Source organism: Urocampus carinirostris, chromosome 4 (assembly GCF_059441175.1).
Source record: "Urocampus carinirostris isolate Australia breed hairy pipefish chromosome 4, RoL_Ucar_1.0, whole genome shotgun sequence".
NCBI classification, from domain to species: Eukaryota; Metazoa; Chordata; class Actinopteri; order Syngnathiformes; family Syngnathidae; genus Urocampus; species Urocampus carinirostris.
This window is the reverse complement of record NC_142352.1, coordinates 17,336,656-17,352,137: the sequence shown is the minus strand read 5'-3', so window position 1 is coordinate 17,352,137 and position 15,482 is coordinate 17,336,656. Positions and strand designations below refer to the sequence as shown.

The window sequence follows — 15,482 nt, the reverse complement described above, 5'->3', positions numbered from 1 at the left end:
TCAAATGTTTTCTTCATTTAAAGCACAAATGTGGTCCAGAAAGTGCTGATTTGTCACCAAAGTATTGGGTGGGTGTTAATTTTATAGTTTAATAATAATAATTATTATTATAAAAATAATGATAATAATAGTAATGATGATGATGACAATGACGATGATGATAATACATTTGACTTCAAATCGCCTTTCAGGACACCTTAGGTCGCTGTACACAGAATATCAAAGAACAGTGAAATAAAAATAAAAGAAAAAAATAATACACATCAAATAAAAAGAAAATAAAGTTAAAAAGGGTGCAGTATGTGAAGCAGTTAATTATGAATAGACCAGCCTGAAGACATGTGTTTTGAGACCAGATTTGAAGCTTGACAGGGCAGCAGGATTCCAGGGATCAGGTGGTAATGAGCTCCAGAGCTGGGGGGCAGAGCGACTGAAAGCTCTGCTCCTCATGAAGCTGAGACATACAGCGGGTAATGTTGGATGAAGGTAGGAGGAAGATCTGAGGGTTTGGGATGGTGTTGCAATATGAAGGAGGTCTGAGAGGTAGGGAGAGGCAAGGTTATGAATGACCTGGTTGGTGTAATTCTTTGGTTGATTGGGAGCCAGTGGAGTTGCTGAAGTACAGGAGTGATCTGATGGTGAAAGGGGTTCTTAGTGATAATGCAGGCAGCAGATTTCTGGACCAGCTGAAGTTTATGGAGGGACTTTTGAGGTAGACCATCGAGGAGGGAATTGCAGTGGTCAAGGCGTGAGGTGACAAGGCTATGGTCACAAGTAGTTAGTAGATACTCAAAGTAAAGAGCGAATACATCAATGGATTTTGAACTTGCAAGGAGAACAGGAGAGAGGCCAAACCGATAAGAAATTCCAACATTTTCCAAAAGCCCTCCCCTGAGCCTTGTTTTTTTATGAAGTATTTTCGGTTACAAAAGCAGATCTGCCCAAAAGGGTGCAGAAATTAAAGACAGCAACATGATTGTCTGATAGTTACAATGACATAAACAGAGCAAACTAGTTAAAACAACAAACAACAGTAAGGTATAGTAGTTCAAATAACGAACTGGCAAACTATGCAATATACTTTGCAGCTGTACAATATTAAAGATAGAATATACCTATCAGCTGGAAGAATCGTGTTTTAAAGAATTATGATATACAAGCAGAACGGCCCAGTGTTGCGAGCAGGGTTGGGTAGGGTTACTTTAACTTGATTTCTTTCAATTACTTTTGGATTACTCCAATACCAAATATGCTGATAAAAGACAAAATAAACTAAATATGAATAAAATTATGACTCACAACACGTGGTAAGCTTTCTCTCCTGGCTTTGATATCTTTGATCTCCAGCAAAAATAACATAAAATGCGACAGAAACAAAATGAAAAGAAATCTAAACAGCTTGCCAACATCATTTTTTGCCATTCCATGTATCCCGTTACTCCCCAAGCCTGCACAAAATGTAGTAATTTTATTCATATTTAGTTTCTTTTGTCTTTTATTAGCATATTTGGTATTGGAGTAATTCAAAAGTACAGTGGAACTTCGGTTTACGAACGCCTCTCAGTTTAAACAAATCCGTGTCCGACCAAAAATTTCGAGAAATTCTTACTTTGCTGTTGGGTCAAAAAATCGGCGTTCGAACGCCAGTAATGCGTGAGTGCGTACGCTAGGGTGCGATGCTGAGCGGCGTACGGGTGTTTTAGCCCCTTATTATGCCTCTGAAGAAAGTCGGTGCAAGCAGCAAAGTTGCTACTGGTGAACAAAGAAAAGTAGTGCGTACAACTATTGCATTTAGGAAAAAAATAATAGCCAAATATGAAGGAGGTGTGCAAGCGCCTTCTGCTGACTACCACAAAGGTAAGAAATCCTATTCATAAGATTACAATAACGCGAACGTACGATTAGCCTGGGTTAGCTTTAAGTTTACGTTAAACGTTCAGGGTGTTGGAACAGAGCCCAACATTGAGGGTGTTGGAACGGAGCCCCTTTTCCAATGAACCGCTCACCACTTGGTGCTAAATGACTTGTAAACGACCTGATTTTTTTATTTTTAGACGTTCATGTTAGGGGAATCTTTCGTACGGAAGATTACGATAACACGAACGTACGATTAGCCTGGGTTAGCTTTATGTTTACATTAAACATTCAAGGTAAATATTCATGGTGTTGGAACGGATTAAAACAATTTACATTATTTTTAATGGGAAAAATGATTTCGGTGATCGAACAAATCGGTTTTCGAACAGGGTTCTGGAACGGATTATGGTCGAGAACCGAGGTTCCACTGTAATTGAAAGTAATCAAGTTAAAGTAACCCTACCCAACCCTGGTTGCGAGCCATAGCTGTTGAAACCAGTGTTGGGCATGTAACTCTAAAAAGTAATTAGTAATAGTTACTCACTATTGAGTCAGTAACTGAATTACTCGATAGTAAAAAAGTAACTAGTTAACATAGAAAGTAACTATTTCCGTTACTTTAAAAAGGAGTTAGTGCATGTCAAATAATTAAATTTTTCTGAGCAGTACTGAATAGAGAATAACAGACGGGTAATTGTGTTATAGAAATTTATAATATTTATTGTACTTCAAGAGCAACAGATGTATTTGTAGTAGACGCACAAAGGGACAATGGGGACGAAACTGGGACTTAAAAACATGTTCTTTTTAGTAGTATTTTAGTTAGTATTATATTTTTTGTCATGATATTATTACTATTTTCATTCGCCGAGCCAGATTAAAAAGCCTGACTTGTGGCTTGGGGGCTTGCTTTTATCCAGTTTTGGATTGAATAGATTAGATTTGGAAGATTTCTGCAACATTCATCTTCCCTTCCACTTTTAAACCAGCTACTGAGTTGAGTTTTCCACTTTCTTTGTCATTCCCTCTGACTTTTCCCCCATCATTTCATGTTGCTGCGTTCTTGATCCCGCTCCCCCCCTGCTTAATTAAAGCATGTATTATTAATGCGGCGGTATCTTTGTCCATTCTTCTCGCCCCCGCACGTATGACGGCTACATTACATTTAAATTGTTTTGGTGTAATTCTCCTTTTCAAATCCCGCATGTAATCAGTATTTGCAGAGGCGAGGGGAATTTGTCGAAGTGGCGGAGATTACGAGTTAGCGCTGCAACTTCCTCTTGGATTTGCGCTTTCGCCTTCGCGATAGGCGCCGTAATTAGGCCTGTTTTACAAAGCCGATCCAAACGGCGCCATTGCGAGCTTAATAAAAAGAAGTCTTCGGAGCATGCGGCGGCCGCCTTCGCCGAACTCCAGGGAAAGCGCAGGAACATTTGAGTGCTTATGGCCTTTTGATAACGGCCACCGTTTTCCTCTGGAAACCATCAAAATGCGGAATTAAAGACTTGTGGGATTCTTAACGTTCGCAGGCGCAGTTTTTACTGCCGGATGGATTTTTATCATTTCAATTTCTCCTTTTGTCACGTTTCCCCGTGCCGGGGTATGTTTACCGACAAATTCCCACGTCAACTATTTTGTTTAGTCTGATTGATTGGTCTTACTGACGATTAGTGAGTGTACCTCAGAAAGGAAACTTATAGTTCCTGTGAAGCGAATGTAGGAAAATAAAGGAAATAGGTCAGTTGTGTCCTCCTTAACTGCTGTAACGTAAAACTATGAGAACAACGCGGTAGTAAAAATGTAATTTGAGACGTTTTTGAAATTTGACTATTATTCGTCCAAACACAAAAAAATAATACATTCCAAACTCGTGGCCATACGTTTAGGTATCACATCTGCACATATGTGCACAATTTGAAATGATCAAAAAGATATATCGTAGGGGGAAAAACAATTTTTGTAGTTGTTGTTACGTCAAAACACGTGTTTGACCTTTTTTATTTGAACTTTTTTTGAGTGTAACAATTAAATAGCTCTTAATGGTCATATTCCCGATTTATTAAAGGTTATAAAATGTAATTACTGATGTGTCTCTGGGACCATAAAATCAAATTATAATAGGAATAAGTGGTTATGAATGCATATAATGTTTCTTAGGATGTCGTATTAACTCATTGTCTAGGCCAGAGGAAATGGGCGAAGTAGCGCCCGAAGACCCTACCTGAAAATCCTGAGGGTACGATGCAGTCTTTGGATGGTCAGCAGCATGAGGATACAGGCCCTCAACGCCATTAAGAATTTATTGCCATAAAAAATAAACTGTACCTTGAAATACACGTTTTCATCATGGTTTTGTATTTCAGGGGGTTAATCATTTCCGAAAACATTTTGACAGGGAAGCACTTATAGGTAAAAATATTAAATCATGTAATCTTCACACAAGTAGAATTGTAAAAATAGATTCGTGCACAGAATATTCTTTGGATGGCTCTGCAGGTGCATCCCACTCAGGTTAGGTTGCAATGGTAGATGAATGGGTCTTCGAAAATCACGTGGTGTTGAAGCCTGAAATGATGACAGGATGTCATCACCACTCAGTAACTCTGTTGCCAAACGGATGTTCTCCTGCAGCAACTTTGCAGATATGAAAGATCTGAAATATACATAAATAGAAGTCAATGGAAGGAGACCAAGAGGAAGGCCGCGATTGACGTGGATGGATGGTGTTATGAGTGCACTGCAGGAAAGAGGTCTAAATATAATGGAAGCTAGAGCTCTTGTTGGTGCTAGAAAGGAGTGGAGAGGTGTTGTGAAAGGATAGTGGGATTGTGGACGCGTTCTTAAGGATGGGCTGGGCACCCGTATGATGCGGCAGGGGTAAACCAGTGAAAGCTGTCGGGTCCTGCTGTTGAACAAAAGAGTGTGTTGTGTCACCCTGACCCGAGTGACATGGCCGCTTTCTGGTGTCCCGTTTCATCTGGAGGGACGAAAGCATGACCAACTTAGGTGCCGAGGTGCCTAACTTGTTTGGGTGTTTGGGCAATTGGGTTGGCCATCGTGTGTTTTTTGTTGTTGTTGTTATTTATTTCCCTTTTATTTTCTTTGTTATTGTATGTGTGTGTCTTGCTGTCGGTCACCCCTCTTGAGGGATATGACCAAGGTAGATAGATGGATAGATAGCATGGTTCATGGTTAGAATAGCGTGTTTAGAATTATAGCACTTTTTGTGGGACTACAAATAACTACCTGACCTTGGTTTCCTCCAATTCTTTTTCAAGGTTATATTGTTTTACTATTTTAGTAAGTTTTATATCCATCCATCCATCCATTATCTGCAACATTTATCCTCAGTAGGGTCGCGGGGGTGCTGGAGCCCATCCCAGCTATCTTTGGAAAAATGGGCAGGGGACACCCTGAGCTGGTTACCAGCCGGTCGCAGCGCACATGCAAAGCAGACATACAACTCACTCGCTCATTCGCACCTAGGGACAACTTGAACCGGCAAATGATTCTTTTTGGAATGTGGGAGGAAACCAGAGTGCCCGGAGGAAACCCACACAAGCACAGGAATAACATACAAACTCCACACAAGAAGGCTGGTTTCTGGATTTGAACCCGCGACTTCTGAACTGTGCCCCAGACGCATTAACCACTCAGGCCCCCATGCCGCCTAATTTTGTTTACATTTTGTTTATTTTGTCCTTCGTTAGCGTATTTGGTATTCGACTAATCCAAAAGTAGTCTAAAGTAATCAAGTTGCATTACTTTAACATTAAAGTATTCAAGTCAAGTCAAGTCATATTTATTTGTCTAGCCCTTTATCACAAAAAGTGTCAAAGGGCTGTACAGAGCACAAGAACAACAACAAAATAAGTAGTAAAATATAACGGCTATATAAAATATTGTTGTAGGAACTGGAATATTTTAAACAAAATATGGAAAAAGTAAATATGTATTTTGGTTTAGCATTCAAATATGATTATATCAATGATAATAATATTGTAATGTAAAGTTCATAGGTAAAAAATAAAAAGGGAGCTTTATACAGTAGAGTAAAAGCCATCTAAGTAGCCAAACAAGGCGATGTTGTTTTTACTGATACAGGCCCTTTTAAACTAATGCGGGCTGTAGACAGTAAGAAAATACCTGCTATTGGCTGAGAGTGCTGTCAATCAAAAGGACAGAAGGTAACGGCCATATTGGGAATCATTTTACAGGTAAACGTCAATTTTGCGGTGAAACGAACGGATTTCAATAAGGAAAGTCCAACGAAGCAGAAATACTTTAAGGCGGATTTTCTTTTTATCCGTGGGCATTATCATGTATTTTGGAGTAAATATTTCACACAGTTGTATTTCCTGAATTGTCCTGGAAGTAACGACCCCATGTTTGCGCACATTCAACTCTCTGATGACTACAAGTGATTGGTGAGCGACACCGGCTTACACGTTAAGGAGTTAAAGGACCATATTCCTATTACCTTGACATTTGAATTTATGACATTTTGTAGCTATAAACGTGTCACACAGTGTACATGTTATGTTCACGCTGTCTTAGTTGAAATAAATGTCAGTTCGGGAATGACTGACAAGGACGGATGTGCATTGTTTAAACATCATTCATAGTTCATTGTACCAAAAGTCTATGATTTATGTTGCTTATTTTTTAGGAAAGAAAATTAAATGATCGAATAGCAATACTTGTCGAATAGCTATTATCAAGAATCGTGATATAAATCCAATCCTATATGGATTACGTTACACATTACATTTTTCAAGAGGTCATTTGTAACTGTCGGATTATACTTTGAAAGTAACCCTCTCAACCCTGAGTATCAGTTAAAGAATTTTATGCATTTGACTATAAAGGATTTTATACGATTAACTACAAAGTACATGTATTCAGTTTGATGCAGTACCAATATTCACTGACTGTGTTTTTATTCAAGGTACATTAGAAGGTTAGGCTGTGTGGAGTCCATCAGACCTTTTTCTGATAACAGAATTCCTGTGAGTGCTGACGGAGAAGGCCAGACGTAGAAGGGCAGACGTCGGGGCGCTGCTGGTATGCGAACATTGCGGAGCCCAGCCGACACGCCCTCATGCGGGGAGAAGACCAATAAGAGAAAGCTAACGTTAACTGAAGATGACACATAGCCAATGGGATGTCTTTTTTTTCTTTGTGAAATGTATAAATGATCCTGGGCAACTGGGTGAGGGACGCGGTCTCCTGTTGATACAATTAAGTCTTCTGTTAGGAACAATAAACATCCACCCCCGTGTTAACCTTCTGGTCATTTCTCTCTCAAAAAACGAGATAACGGTTGGATGAATGTGGGTCGTGTTTAGTTAATGGAGTCAGATAACTAATTTGAACAATTTGATAAATGGTACATTTTGATAGATCAATTCCCAACACAGTAAACATTGGTTTAATAGTTTTTGATCTGCAGAGTAGAGCTGAGAAGTCTGCGGTAGACATACTGGCCATTTTTCGTACTACCACACGAAGTTCACTTTCTATACAGGGAACTCGACTTTTAAACCAACTGATTTTAACGATGAGTTCTCAAATCTCATCACCTCGAGGTCGGAGCCTCAAAGTCACTTCCTTCTTCCATCATGTCTAATGAAACCGAGGAGGCCTCGCCATCCATCACTCACCAAAAGCTTCCGATTCCGACCGTTTGAAACGCACGGCCTCCATCGTCGCATGACTGCCGCCGAACCGGATTGAAATTGAGTTCCGATGAGCGTCATAACGATGAAACAAACGGCAAAGTCCCATCTGGATGGAGGACAAAGGCCGTCGATTAGCGGATATTTGACAAGTGTTCTGTGGGAAAGAAATCGTCCTTTAATGGGACAAACTTGAGTAATGCGCCGGAGACGAGTACGTATAACCGAAAGACTCGAGTGTTGAAATATTTTCATTTGTCAAGGGGAGGAGGAGCCCTCCTTCGCCCCGTGTTACCCCGACCACCATCCTTCATCAGCGGAATGAATTCATTATTCATCAGCGCTAATTATTTTCACATCACGTCTGCCCCGATATATTTAACCCCCACATTACGGCGCCGATAATGGCCTTGTAAAATTGAATCGTCAGAATGAAGTGGAATTGGGAAGCTCATTCGAAGGGAGTGAGGGACGGGATGAGCGATAGATGGGAAACGTGTTAAGCGCTTTGGGACTAGGAGACTCGACCTGACAGGACATTTGTTTCGGGCTCATTTGCTTGCTGAGAGGGGGGTCCGGTGGGTCTCTCTTGGGTTTAAGATAAACTTCGCCATCCTGGGTTTAAGCGATCTCTTGCTGACCTGAAATACCGACTCACTCACCTAAAGAGGAAAACTTAACGTGGACCGGTGATACTAATTTAGCTGGTGCATCCATAGAGAAATAATTGGTAATACAGGAGACCCACAGAATACAACGCTAATCCATTCCGAGGTATGGATGGTAAAGTGCTGTATTGCAAGGTATAGAAAGCTATCATAATGTTTATCTTAAATGTTCCAGACCTGTAGCATCCAAAAGATACATTAAAATAACAAGGTAGTACGATTAAAGTGAAAATACATGTGTTTGGTCAATTAACATTGAAAAAAACCATTAAATGTTATGTACCTTTGGCGTGACGTGACATGAGCTGGTATAGTGGAGTTAGTGGATGGATGCAAAGGGGGGGAGGGAACAGCAGATTAGAACTAAAACTGATTAAAAAAACTTCCAGTTGCGAGGATTGTCTTTACTTCAGATTTCCTTGCTTGAATACTCTCCTTGTTAATATTTGTCCTGTTTGTCAATTATTTACAGCCATATTCTTTGGCGAGGCTAATGACACATGTGTCACGGACCAGGGCAGGAAACAGAATTTAGAACCCACTCGCGTAACATACTCACAATTTATTAGGGAGAGGAGGAATGCGCGCACACTCGATCTGGGGATCGATGGTCGCAGAAGTGGATTGAAATCCAAACAAAAGCGTGGTAAAAATCAAACAAATCAGGCCAAAAAATAAAACAGGATCAAACACAGGCAAATTCACAGACTAGGCATTTCACAGAGTTTAACAGGAGTCTTACAGAAGTTTCACAGAAGTATCACAGACGCTCAGACAACTAACGGCTCAAAGGACCGCGTTTAAGTACTCCCAAGAAGCATCAGTCAACGCGTCTCAGCCTGTATCCATAGGCGGGGCCAATTGGGCGCCGTGGCAACTGCGACAGGACCCGGCGCCACCCGGCTGGGACCAACTGGGCGCCATGGCAACCGTGACAACATGTGCCTTCTTCGTTATTCTTGATAGCCGAGTTTCCATAGTTATCATGTTTTAGCTTCCCCTTTAGAATCAATGTAAGCTATACTTAAAATGGCCAAAGTTACCTGGTCATCTAGAAAAAGAGAAATATGACCAGCTCGGTGGCCTTGGCGTAGCGCTCCTGCCTCAAGACTGTGAGGTCGCTGGTTTGACCCTTGTCCGAGTCATACCCAAGACTTACGGCATTGGTACCTGTTGGCTCCCTGCTTGGCGCCCGGCATTAGGGGTTGGAATTGAGGGTCTTGGTTACCTAATGACTAAAAAAAAAAAATCGGGAAAAATTCCCTCCCAAAAGAAAATTATCCCAAAAAATAAAATAAAATGAGAAAAATATTACTGTAAATGGACAGTTACCGTTTTTCTGCTGAATAACTTAATACCGTGAATTTATTTTTCATTTTATTGTCGCTTTCATGTGAGAAAAAGTATCTCAATATTTTCTATTTATTCATCTATTTTTAACCATTTATGAAATGTTTACAGTGTGAAAATATTTCAGAAATGCAAAAAAAAACTATGCCAAACTTTATTTGCTATTTTTTAGAGACAGATGTTGTCATGATGACTCATTACACTCACCTGTACCTGCTCGTTTGGCGCCAGCTGCTGCTGGCTACCTGATTGGTTCCCCGTCCTACTGAAGCTCAGACCTTTCACTCACCTGTGGTCAGTCCGTTAGCAAACCTCTGTTTTCACAAGAGAAGCATTTCTGACTCCCGTCGGTCCCGTTTTGTCACCCGTTTTCCACACGTCCGTTCCTGATTTCCCCATTTGTTTCCAGCAACGACCTGTTTTTTGATGCCGACCAGGTTCTGATCTCCTGTTCTGGCTACGACCTGTTTTTCCGTCTAACTATGCTACGATCTCCAGCTCCGGAAGCTCCACTTCCGCATTCGAAGCACATTCAAATCCCGTGAGCGGCTTGCTTCCCGCGTCCAGCGAGCACTGGATCGCTGCCTTTCCTCTATATTTCAATAAACTAGTGAGTAACGTTACGCAACTGGGTCCTACTTCTGTTCTGGTCGTGACAGAGGTTTTTACTTCTTTCTTCCTCTTTTCATTTACTTTTATTTCAAAGAATGAAATGTACAAGTGAAACGAAATAAACATGGCAGTAACACAGCAGCAATACGGCAACTACCAGGCTGTTTTGACGTTAGAGCACCTCCTGGTGGTCGATTTTTAAAAAACACGGTTTTAGCCAACTATAATTGTTTCTCAAGACCTTACCAAAATATATTTATTGTTTTTGTCCGTGCATTATCAGGTACGTGCCTACTTTAAAGTATCATTGGTCATTTTGAATGATATAAATATTCTCTTCATTTATCTTATATTTCTAGTTTAGAGTCCGTTTTTTCTACAATAATCGTATTCTAGGCAGTGATCATTACAGGGTGACGTTGAATAAGCATTTTTGTTTCTTTTGAGCAGGTCACTCTCCGGGCTATGTGAGCTTCAATTTGAGCAAGTCGCTTTGTTCACTCGATATCGAGTAATTGTGCTTCATTTCAACTGGGAAGCCAAAAATCGAGTTCTGGCGCCTATTTCGGAACGTGGACCCGGAAGGCATCCCCATCTTTGTGCAAAGGATCCGTCTCTCTGACATTTAGATTTGCCTTTTAAAGATGACATTTTTCAAAACTGGCATTCCTTCATATGTTTTCTACAGGCGAGAAAATTATTCTTTGACATTCCCGGCGTTGTTACTATTAAGTGACACATTTGTCCAACCGTGGGACATTTTTTCGGTAATTCACGCTAGCTCCTCTGATCTTAATTATTGCTGCTGTTGCCTATAGACGATTTTCCAGAATGGCAAAAAAATTCCATGGACTTTGTGCCTGAAGCTGGAGACACAGAAGAAAAAATAACTAAAAACAGCAAAGACGTTCTTACAGTAGACCCTCGGATACAACATTAGTCCGTTTTGCGGGTGCATTCTGAAATAAATAGATAGTAATACAGTAAACCTCCATGAAACAGCATCAATCTGTTCAGAGGTGGGGCCCGCAAGGTGAAATGGTCGTATAAAGAGAGACAGAATCCTATGCTAATTAACTAATGCGTTTGTAACCCCTGCTACTCCAGAAAAACACAATAAAATAATAAAATTATAAATTTTAACTAATACTTGTATGTATTATTGCTAAATTTCCTGGCGTATCCATCAAAAAGCGGTAATACAGTAGACCCTGGGATATGATTTTACTATAATGAATTCTAAAGTGGGGATGCAAAGTGAAATTGCCGTATAGTGGGGGATAGAAACCTATGGTAATGCGTAGCTAATGCCTTCTAAAGTATAAAGTAAATACCAATACACTAACTAAATATATGTGCTATTATCACTTAACATTACAAACAATTATAAATTAAATTGAATTTGATTAACCCTTAGTGTGAGGTGTTTCGAGCTGGTTGAGTGGAGTAGCAGGGGGATGCAGGGGGTATGTGAGATGTTGACGGCTAATAAACTTATTCAGTGCCATAAGGTATAAATACATTTTTAGAAGCATTCTCCCTGAGTGCTAAAACGTAAAAATACATTGTTTTCCTATTTGTCAAGACCCGGAACAGGAGGAGGACCCAGATGCGTGACGTTTCTCACACAAGCTATATTTTACGGGAAATGGGGCAGTCATGCACGTTAACCCAAAGCGCCAGTGATATGGCGATCGTTGGGCGGAAGTCGTAAGGCAGCAGTCTGGCGTGGAATGACAGGAAGTCAGAGGCTGACGAGATCGGTACCAATTGCACGAGCAGATATCGGACAGGACGGGACGGACAGGATTGAGATCAGGCACTGGAGACTAGAGTCCGATAATAAGCAGGACAAACTAGACGGGAACGCTACCAGACACTGGAGATCATTAACAAACAGAACAAAATAGCCTGGACCGAAACTGGAGATCGATATTAAACAGGACAAAATAGACAAGAATGATACCGGGCAGGAAACACAAGCAGGAAACCGAACCGAGTCAAAACCCACGTCTTGTGGGTGCACAGGTTTGTTGACGGACTGACAAAAGGTGAGTGAGAGCACTGAGCTTAAATAGGAGGGAAGCCAACCGGTAAACGAGCCGCATTGGGTGCCATGGGCAACCGTGACATCCTTAAACTAGTCTTTAGGCCTTGGGTGCACCCCTTCAATGAGTATCAAGCCTCTGTGAATGCCATCAGTATGATAACCTCACCACTAGATGGCAGGAATGGCTTTGATCAGATCTTTGTCAACACGACGTACTTAGTTTTGTTCCTGTATCCACCGCATTACGCCGTATGGCAGTGTGTAGGCACCGGTCCGTATACAGACTGTTCAAAGCTATTTTCTTTCTAAAAAAGATGATGGAGTGCTTTCATAATCGTCGGGACAGAGAGGGATGACGTTTAGTGCACATCTGCGATCGCCATGACGACCTGAATCATGTGATGTGGTGAAAAGTAGTTGACATGATATGGACAACTGAGAGAGCGTTTTTGTATATATAACAGTTCATATTTCCAGTTTATGTTGTCTTACACTGTGTTCATGTTAAGTTCCAGTTTTCATTGTAATCTTGAAAACCAAAGGTATACAGTATTTACCTGTTTGAAGTTAAGTATTACACTTTCATTAATCCCAATATTATTTTTAAGTCTGTTTTTTCTTTTGGTTTCCATTTTTTCCTTCTATCACATTGTCTTCAAACATAGTTATGGTAAATATGGTCGGATTATGAAAGTTTGGGTTGTTCTTGAAAAAAGGGCGAAGGCAATCACTCATGGCCAAAATAACGACAAAATTCAAGGCGGCCTGTATAATACTTGGTCAATAACGGGGTTTAAACAAAAAACATCAGATTGTAAACTTCTTACGTTTTTGAAAGACATTGTAGAAGGTTGCCAATACCATATCAGCATTTCTATGATGCTCTGATGTAAACCAATAGCAGACAAGAATTTCATATGATATTGTCCAATAACAGACAGGCATCTTACATCTTACACTTAATACAAACAAAGCTTTTTGGCGCGGAAGGATTTTATACATTTTACTATGGGGGATTTTGTACGATTGAATACAGGTTACATTTATCGAGTGTAATGAAGAATTTAGCCGGGTAGGCTGAAGTTCAATGACAGGTCACGCTGATCCAAATCCGGAATGTTTTGGCTAGGGAATTTTGATAACAGAACTCTGACGCAGAACGGCAGGCATTATTTGGAGAAGTTGTTTTGATAAGCGCTCTGCTGTTATGAGTTTTTTCAGACATCAGGACGCTCTTCTCCGAGGTGGTTGGGCCACGTGGGGGTTTTCCTGGCGCACCCATGGGAGGCTCACAACCTTATGGAAAAAAACGTGGGCCGGGAGAAGAACTTCAGAAGATCGAGAAAGGCAGATGATCGAGAGGTAAGATCGAGAGAGAAGGCTTGACAGAGACTCGAGCGACACTTATTCGGCTAATTCGATGGAGTTCACTTAGTTAAATTATTTAAGAAATTAAATCTGCACCCGAGTGGAAATGCTGGTCCCTTGTACGTCTTTTCACATCAAGAAATGAGCGCACATTGTTAGATGGTGTTTGGTTAATGGAGTCAGATAACTAAATCGAACGGAACATTTTAATATTTAATTCCTAACAGCGCGTGAAATAATATGTTGTTCTTTTAAATAGTGGATAGAATGCTGCGCCTTAAAGCGAAATTGTCGTAATGTGGGGTCACCGTATCCCGGGGGTATACTGTACGTGTCACATAACACATCAACTATATCACCACAAAACGGCTGCCGCAGAGCGATGATGTCTCGTCGTGTTCATCCTCCGACGACTCCTTTCGGATCGGCAAAATTTTCCAATTACGGCTCTCCGGTGCCTCGCAATCGACCTTTACCTACTTGCAAAATTACCCCGCGAACCCTAAATAATTTCCTCAACAAAGATGGCGCTTTGCGTTATGAAATATTCACAACTCAATTTTCCCCGCTCTATCAGACTTTGCCGCGCGGCGTAATTATGTAATAATCCATAATGTAATTCATTTTGCGCGCTTGGGGAATTGGGGTCCCTGTCCTGGTAAATATGTCTGAGGAAAAATGGGGAGGCAGAGTTTTTTCACTCTTTTTTTGGGGTTACAGATGTAAAATACGACTTGTATTGATGTGGTAGTTATCCTGACAGGGTACTATTGAAGCCTAAAGACATTCACGGGAATGTGTTAGAGTAGAGGCTTCCAAACTTTTTAATTCAGGAAAAGAAATGGAAGAATACAAGGGCCATTTAATTCTTTTTTTAACTTCAATTTATAAAGCACACCACATTTCAATTCAATTAAACAGAAACCCGAATAGCACGCTATAAATGTATCCTAATTGTGGATTTTTTTCAGTAAAAATGGTTCTTCCTAAAAATACTTGATTTGCATCTGCATGAAAAAATGTACAGAACCCATGAATGGGGCCACTTAAATATGGTACGAGGGCCAAAAATGGCCCCTGGACAGTCGTTAAATGTCACTGAATTTACATGCGGTAAGCCCCAAAAGAATATGTGTGCGATTTAAAGTAGGAAATTATCCTTATATTTTAAAATAATGTTACATTTATAAATAAATCAATAAATATATAAATTATTAAAAACAAATAATAATAATAAAAATACATTGTTATACAATTATAATTTTTTTTTTACTATAAAAAAACTTAAAGATGTATTCTCCTGTGTTAATTTAGGTGTAAAATATCAATTAACATTAATTTAAATATCTGTTTATTTGATTAGATATTAATTATTATTAATTAATTTTTGATTGCAAAAAATATATAGAGCATATTTATAGCGTGAGAGCGCGAGAGAGAGCGCATATATATATATATATATATATATATTGGTATATATGAATTAAAGAATAAAATATATTTACCTGTTTGAATTTAAGTATTACATTTTCATTAATTCAAATATTATTTTTAATTGATTTTTAAGAAGACAAAATAAAGTTAAATATACTCTTTTTTTTATAAAAATAAATGTAAATGGTCTGCATTTATATAGCGCTTTTCAAGTCAATGAAGACCTCCCAAAGCACTTTAGAATGTGATTCACACTTTTCCCATTTAGACACTAAATAACCGATAGCAGCGTCATCCATGCAAGGCAACTACCTGCTATCAGTCATCCATCATCAGGTAATGTGGCCACTGAAAGTGAGCCAAGTCCCTTCCTTACTGGTAAGCAAATTTGACCGGCTGTTGAACTTCCTTATTAGGAAGTGGTTGGGGCTGCGGAGATGGGCCTTTTCGGTCGGAACATACTTC

At 39.9% G+C, this 15,482-nt stretch overlaps 1 long non-coding RNA gene across 1 annotated transcript in view; it reads right to left on the bottom strand.

Moving 5' to 3' along the window:
• Positions 1–1,683: 1,683 nt before the first annotated feature.
• Positions 1,684–15,482, bottom strand: part of LOC148366941 (uncharacterized) — a 168,347-nt gene continuing 154,548 nt past the window's right edge. Inside the window, exons 4-5 of the long non-coding RNA XR_015850253.1 lie at positions 7,521–7,644; positions 1,684–4,510 (exon numbers count right to left, since the gene is read on the bottom strand). This is a non-coding gene — a long non-coding RNA (uncharacterized LOC148366941). The remainder of the gene's footprint in view (positions 4,511–7,520; positions 7,645–15,482) is intronic.